General features: G+C 37.7%; 1 pseudogene; it reads right to left on the reverse strand.

The window, feature by feature from the left end:
* Positions 1 to 471: 471 nt before the first annotated feature.
* On the reverse strand, positions 472 to 1,249 carry LOC101589135 (annotated as a pseudogene).
* Positions 1,250 to 7,304: the final 6,055 nt, after the last annotated feature.

A 7,304-nucleotide genomic window follows, 5' to 3' on the forward strand; every position in this document is an offset into this window, starting at 1 on the left:
TTTATTATTTCTTGCCTATATCTTGTAATATGAGAAACTACTTTGGCGGTAACAATACACAATGTACTAACCATTGTTATTCTCCTAAAATCTTGTTTTGAGATTTTGTACCATTGTTTTTATTTTTTTCTTTAAAATAAAATAACTGATGTCAAAAAAAGAATAAACTGGTATAGAGAAAAAAATACATATAACTTTCTTGCAGATTAATTGCTAGTACATTTTAAAAGTCTCTTCTCAGTGATGGGGAGTTGGTATAACAAGGGAACACTGTGGAATTAAGTTAGCTGATCCCAAGTCAGCTAATAGATACAATTGCAGAAAAAGAAGAAAATAATCACTACTTGCTTGTACTTTCAACACACGCACACACACAGACACACACACCACAGTAACTTCAGAGTTTAAAGGCCTTAAACTTTTCTCTCTCTCTCTCTCTCTCTCTCTCTCTCTCTCTCTCTCTCTCTCTCTTTAAATCCACACAAGGAACAGGTTGTTTATTTTTTCTTCTAGTCTTGGGCTCAATAAATACATAGATGGCTTCTTCTCACCCTTTGGGTTGACAATTTTCTCCAGGTTGCTGCTGATGATATGATAAAGCTCTGTATAGAAGGCCCTCCGGTCCAGCACCGTGGCCCTGAGATGCCCATAGGCTACCTCATCTCTCTCATGCACTAGGGCCCAGTAATCCATTATGTGGGTCTCCTTAGAGGCCTTGGCCACAGCGTTTCCAAGTTCTGAGAAGTACAGCAAAATGGTTGTCTGAAGGCTTCTACTTTGGTCTTGACTCCATTCATGCTTTCCAGAATTTTCTCCTGGATTGCTACCCCAAAACCATTTCCATCCTCAGTCTTGGTGATCAGGTGCTGATCCATGCAATCACTAGAATGCACTTCTCTTTGAGAGTCCATACTTCTGGCTTCACCAGAGCAAGCAGGGCCTGGAGTTTCTCATTCCTAGGGAGGAAGCCACACTCAGGGACTTCTTTATTTTCCTGCTTATCTGTTTCCATCTCATCGTCCTTGTGTAGGGTCTGGGATAGGGATGTCCAGTGAGGCCCAAAGGGAGGTCTACATTGAGGGAGTGCTACATTGAGGGAGTCCTCCTGCAAGAGCTGACTCAGGTATATGATTTTCTGTGGCAAAAATCTGTAGAGGAATTCCTCAGCCTCTTGGAAAAGATTTTGTCTGAAGATGTCTACCTGCTTGCGGGCCTCCTCGCTCAAGAGTACCCCACAAGGTTTGGCCATGCTGTTCCACTTGGTAGATATCTGGGGTAGCAGCTCTGGCTTTTGCTTTCCTAAAGGCCTTGAACTTTCTGGTGGTGGGGAAATATATATGTATTTTTAAATGTATAATATATGACATATATATTTTTTTTTCCACATGTATATGCTATTATGAAAAAGAGGTTGAGAAGAATTTTAATAGGCATAGGAAAACTGAAAATACACAGGTAAATGAAACATCTGAAAAAATACATCACTAGGCACAAAATCACTTAAAAATGGAAATTTCTAGTTACAGCCAAAAGAGTGAATGGGGAGAGGGAGAGAAAGGGAGGGACAGAGACAGAGACCAATGTCATCCATCAGGGCTGCCATTAATAGAATGTGTTAGATTGGGTAATTTGTAGATAGAATTTTTTTCTTTTAATTCTGGAATGTCCAAATTAAAACCACTGGGAATTTTTGCATCTGTTAAAGGGCTCATTCTCTGCTCTCAAATTCAATCCTCATGTTGAAGGAAAAGGAAGAGCACTGAAGCCATGTGGCAGGAGAGATGGTTTTCCGACAACTGTTATTAAACAGGCAGTAGTAATCTGAAAGCCAGGTTTCTACAACTGTCTTCCTCCTCTCTCCTAATCTTCTGTGAAGCTTTTAATCTGAACTTTTATTTGTCCTCAACAAAATAGCAATCTTAATCTGTACTTTCCACTGTAATGATCACATGAAAATACATTGTATTCTGTATGTCAGGTGTAATTGTATAAAGTACAGCTTATGTTTTAACCTGAATGATTAAAAGCACACTCTTAGTTTATGACACTAAATACTTTAGTGTCTTACAATTGCATTCCTACAAAAACAATTTCCATTAACTTGCTTTATCTTTACTTGTTAACAACTTTTCTAAGTTTAACATTAAATATACACATAGTTGACTTCAGAGAATGTCACTAATTCAGGTGTTAACATACTCTGATATTCATTAGTTTTCTAGTTTCATGATTGCTTGGTGAATTTTCAGTAGTTCTTTAAAATATATTGAAAAAATTCAACTCATAGAATACATGTCCATGCTCAGGTAATTTACTCTGCATATTCTTCGGAAGGGCAGAACTCATAGGTAATAGCTATATAGCACTGTAGAGGGGGAGATGAGGTAGCATTTGTTAGGACCATTTGTTTCCATGATTGTGGAGCCTAAGAAATCCGGCAGTGTGCTTGCTGTTTGCAAGCTGGAGAAACCACAAAGTTATTAGAGTGATTTAGTCCAGTCAGAAGACTGCAGAAGTAAAAGAAGTTTCTGGTACAATTCTTAGAGTGTAAAAGTCAGAAAACCTAAAATTCCTGGGTCCAAGGACAATAGAAGATCAGTGTCTTATTCCCAAAAGGGAGAGGTGGAGTACATTTGTAATTATTTTTCTTTTCTTTTTTTTTTTTTTTTTTCTTTTTCTGTCCAGGCCTTCAGCCTATTAAACAGTGCTTATTCAAAATTTAGTGAAGGGACATCCTTACTTAGTCTATTATTCAGACAGATATCATTATCCTCTGGAAACTTGCAAATGCACACCTGGAACACCTGGAAAAAAGGACTAGGCAGGGGTTCTCTTCATCCTTCCCCCATCCCACCTGATCTTGGGAATTGAACCCAGGTTCACACCAAGTTGTATATGTAGCATTTTTAAAAAAATTTTGAGACCATATCTTCCTAAATTGTCTAAGCTGGGTTAGAAATCACTATTTTGCCTCAGCCTCTCAGTAGTGCTGAGATTATAGATGTGCACCATCATTCCTGGTTCTCATCATCCTTTAATCCTGTTAAATGGGTATAAATAATTAGACACATCAGAGATAGAGGGAAAAATACTAAAAAATCTGAAACCAGAGACCCCATTCTTCTGGAAGTCATCAGCTGGCTGCCATGATGGGCAAAATCTACCTCATGACACAGAATTTCTTGAATTTGCTTTCAATATGCCACCCTCATGTGAAACTTTCTGAAAGACTTCTGCCTTACTCCACACATAAATTCGTAATAAATATTTTTCTTTCTTTCTAGCATCAAGCTTATTTGCTAGTAAACGAAAAGCTGTAATTCCAGAAACTTTTGTTACAGGCAGTCTCTGAGATCATTTCCTGTGATCCTCAACTCTATGTATATTATCTTTATTCAGTTTCTTTACTTGGAAAGTAGGCTGTGACTAGAGATTTTTTTCTAACAGATTATAACAAAAGGGATGGGATGTCACTTCTGAGAATAGATTACAAATAGAGACATTCATGCTCTAGGTTTTATTTTCTTCTCTCCTGTTTTCTATCAGAAAAGCCTGCTGTGTATTTTAAGCTGTATAAAAAAGAGGCCTGTGTTCAAAGGACCTGATGCCACTGCCCAGTAGCAAGGTCATCCATGAGGCTTGTGAGTAAGCCTGCAAGTGAGTCTCTCAGTGCAGTCTCATGATACTCATGGGCTCCTTCAGGGCCTTCAGTGCAAGCATGTAACAGAATCCAACTTAGACCTAATCCCCCAAAAGCCAGGCCTAGGCTCAACCTACAGAAGTGATAATAAGTTTCTCTCCTTAAGCTCCTATATTAGTGGATAATGGAATATGTAGCAGTAAATAACTAGAAGGTGATGGCTGCCTGACACATACTAATAACAGGGATGTGGTTAGAAGGATTTTGAGGAAAATCTATAAGTAAATCTAGGTCACTTTGAACAAAAAATGACAAAAATAAGTTTTTTGGGAATGATGTCAAAATGTGAAGTAAGAAAATGACTTAGACAAATCCTGATCTAAAAACTAAGAATCCTGTGTGTAACAACCAGGAGTGATGATGGAAGGTGAATGTCCTGGATCAGAAAACAAACGAAGAAACAAACTTCTTTTGCCCTTTTGTGTATTTTGGCTTTTAATAAATTTAATGCCAGTCCACATTAGGGAGGTAAAATGGTTAGTTTTCTCATGGTTGCCACAAAATATCTGACACTTGCAATTTAAAGTAGAGGCTTAATTTGGATCATTCCTTCAGTTTTCAGATCCTTGTTAGCTGCCTCAAGGCAGAATCCTCATGGTAGGGGGCTGCGGGTTAGCAAAGCTGCTCACTTCCTGGTGACTTGGAAGCAAAACAGACTGGAAAGTGTGTCGGAGACAAAGGGGTGAGGGACCAGATAGAGTCCAGGGTCACTGGTCTGGAACTCACCTACACATGGGCTTTGTTAATCCCCGGAGTGACAGTTACCTGCCATGGGAGGAAAAGCTTTAGCTTACTTGTTGAAATATTCATCTCTCACAAGGTTATCCTCACAAACTACATTGACTAGGGTTTCTCTAGAGAAATGTATAGTTGTGTGTTTTCTGTTTTTGTTCACATTTAAATTCCTGTTGAGGGTCAGTGGTTCACAGTGGCCACCTGCATGCTAGATAGCCAGAGGATCCGGTAGCTTCTCAGCCTAAGAAGCTGAAGGCACAAGAAGAATTAAAGACTGGTATCAACCCGAGGCTGCAGGCCTAGGAGCTCTTTGCAGTCACTGATTCAAGTCATGGGGAATGGCTGAAGAAGCTGAACTCACGGGAGACAGCCACAGCCAGAGGCTCCCCCGCTGGAGCAGAGCAGCCTACAAGAGCAGAGCAGCATCTTACTCCTTACAGTTTTACTTCATCCAGGCTGAAAGCCTCCTTGGATGGTGCCACCTACAATCAGGGTAGGTCTGTTACCTTGTTATTCTGGCCTGTAGGCCAATAATCTCAGGAAAAATGCCCAAGTACCCCCAGAAGTATCTTCCAGTCACGGAGGCCATCAGTATTAACCATGATGCAAATACGTTCTAGAAGAATCTTCTGACAGCTGTCTCTCCATTACTCCACCCAGTCAAGGTGCCACATGAAATTAATCACCACACTACATAAAGAGCATGGCACCTGGGTTGTGATGACAGGACTTATTTCTATTATTAGGTGGTACAGTGTTTAATAAATATATGATCTGAACGTATGTAAAAAATTAAATATGCCTGATGAACAGAATGCCTTAGCTGAGGGGTTTCCAAGTATTTTGTATTCTACCTTGTTTAAAACTTAAATTTTTATTGTGATATAGAAGCAGAATTATTACAAAATCTACCTAATCACTGAGTACCTATAAATATAGAACAAATTATTTTTTAATATGGAACATGTCAATAGTATCTGGATATACTATGATAAATTCCTTCGAGCCAGTATTCCATTCTGATAATGTATAAAACCTGAGTAATTAATATTTAATTTTGATACAAATGAAGAAATGCAATTTCTTCCTAGTAATAGCTATTATCAGACAATGAATTGAAAGAGTATAAACTATGAGAAATATTAGCAAGAATAAAATAAAACTAAATTATGATATAGTGATTTCCGAAGTTTTATTTTGAAGAAACAAACAGAAATAAAAGTTATTATTAAACCAATTTAAAATTTCTGCCAAATCAGCTTGCTAAATGACTACTTCTTTTCTGCAGCCTTCTTAGCTCTCCAGCTTCAGATCAATTTCACTGTGTTCTTCAGAAACTCATTTAACCTTGCTGAGCCTCAATATGTTCTGGACAAAGATAGCTGCTTCACATGCTTGTTACTTCATCTACAGAGTAGTAGTGATCATGGCTTATACAAGAGCTTGGCAAATAGTACAAAACGTGTAAAGCTTATTTAAGTCTGAATCTTTATAACTGCCATGATACTGAGATAGGAATCTTTCACTTCTGAGGAACATCAGTTTTTACAGCTCTCCCAGTGATTCACTTCATCTGAAGTTCCTTTAGCAGTTTAAAAAAAAAAGTGATAGACTTAATAGTTTGATTCACAAGTTCAACTCCTGCTCTATCATTTTCCACACATTTCAGATATTACTTTTCTGATTATCAGTTTATCTGTATATTCTATTATTCTCTAGTTTAAATTTTCTGGTATTTTACCTTAGCTGTCTAACTCTTCTAGAACATAAATTTATATCCATGAGGGGATAATGTTGTTCTTTTGTTCACTGAGGCATTCCAAGTATCTAGAAACACACCTGGGACATAACAAATAGGTACTCAATACATAATTGTGAAATAAGTAATTAAATAAATAAATATATATATTTTTTCAGTGTTCCCTAAGATCTAGTTATATTTAACACAGCTTTCTAAGAATGCATGATTTAAAGGAATTCAATAACTCAACCGACCAGACCTAACTAATTACCAAGGTGTAATCCTGCTTTCACACTTGAAATATTTTCTCTTGTCCCTAAGACATTGGAAATAAAAAAAAGTCCTGATTGCATCAGGTTAGCACTTTTGTGGCAGCAGTTAGACACAAAAAAACCTTTAGTGACTAATACTGAAGCTACACCTGGCCAATTGACACTTTAAATTTGATACAGAAAATTTTAGTCAAAATATATTAACAAATTGAATTTATGTTATGCAGCTTATACAATGAAAACAAAGATTTCCCTGATTGAAAACAGTCACTGTCCAATTTCAAAATCATGGTGTTATTTAACTGTTTAGATTCCCAGTGTGAGTTATTTTCCATAATGCCTGTTTTTTGTTTTTTGTTTTTTTTTTTTTTGTTTTGAAAGTCAGTACTTCTGTATACAAGTCCCCAACTTTTCTCTCTCGCTTTTGTTTTTACTTTTATTTTTTATTTTTTATGTATTCAGTACATAGTCTACAGGGTCTCCCTACACAGATCAGACTCATAGTAATCCTCCTGTTTTCAGCCTCCCAAGCGCTGGGATTACAGGTGCACGGCACCATGCCCAGTCTCAGTTGCCCTCTTAGTGCACCCCATGGGTGGAGCTGGAAAGCATGCTGGAGATTGAACCCTGGTCCCTGCGTCTGCCTAAGCAGGCACTTCAATCCACTGAGCTATCTGGTCTGCTGCTCCCCATCTTTTGATGGTAAAGATGTGGTCTTGTTATCTAGTCAGTAGAACTAGAAGAGACCAAACTGGTTACCATGGTAAAAAAAAAAAAAAAAAAAAGCTTTTGGACCTTTTATCATTCAGCTAGTTTTGATATTTGAAATCCTGCACACCCATAGGAATATATTTCT

Source organism: Octodon degus, unplaced genomic scaffold (genome assembly GCF_000260255.1).
Source record: "Octodon degus isolate 3935 unplaced genomic scaffold, OctDeg1.0 scaffold00270, whole genome shotgun sequence".
NCBI classification, from domain to species: Eukaryota; Metazoa; Chordata; class Mammalia; order Rodentia; family Octodontidae; genus Octodon; species Octodon degus.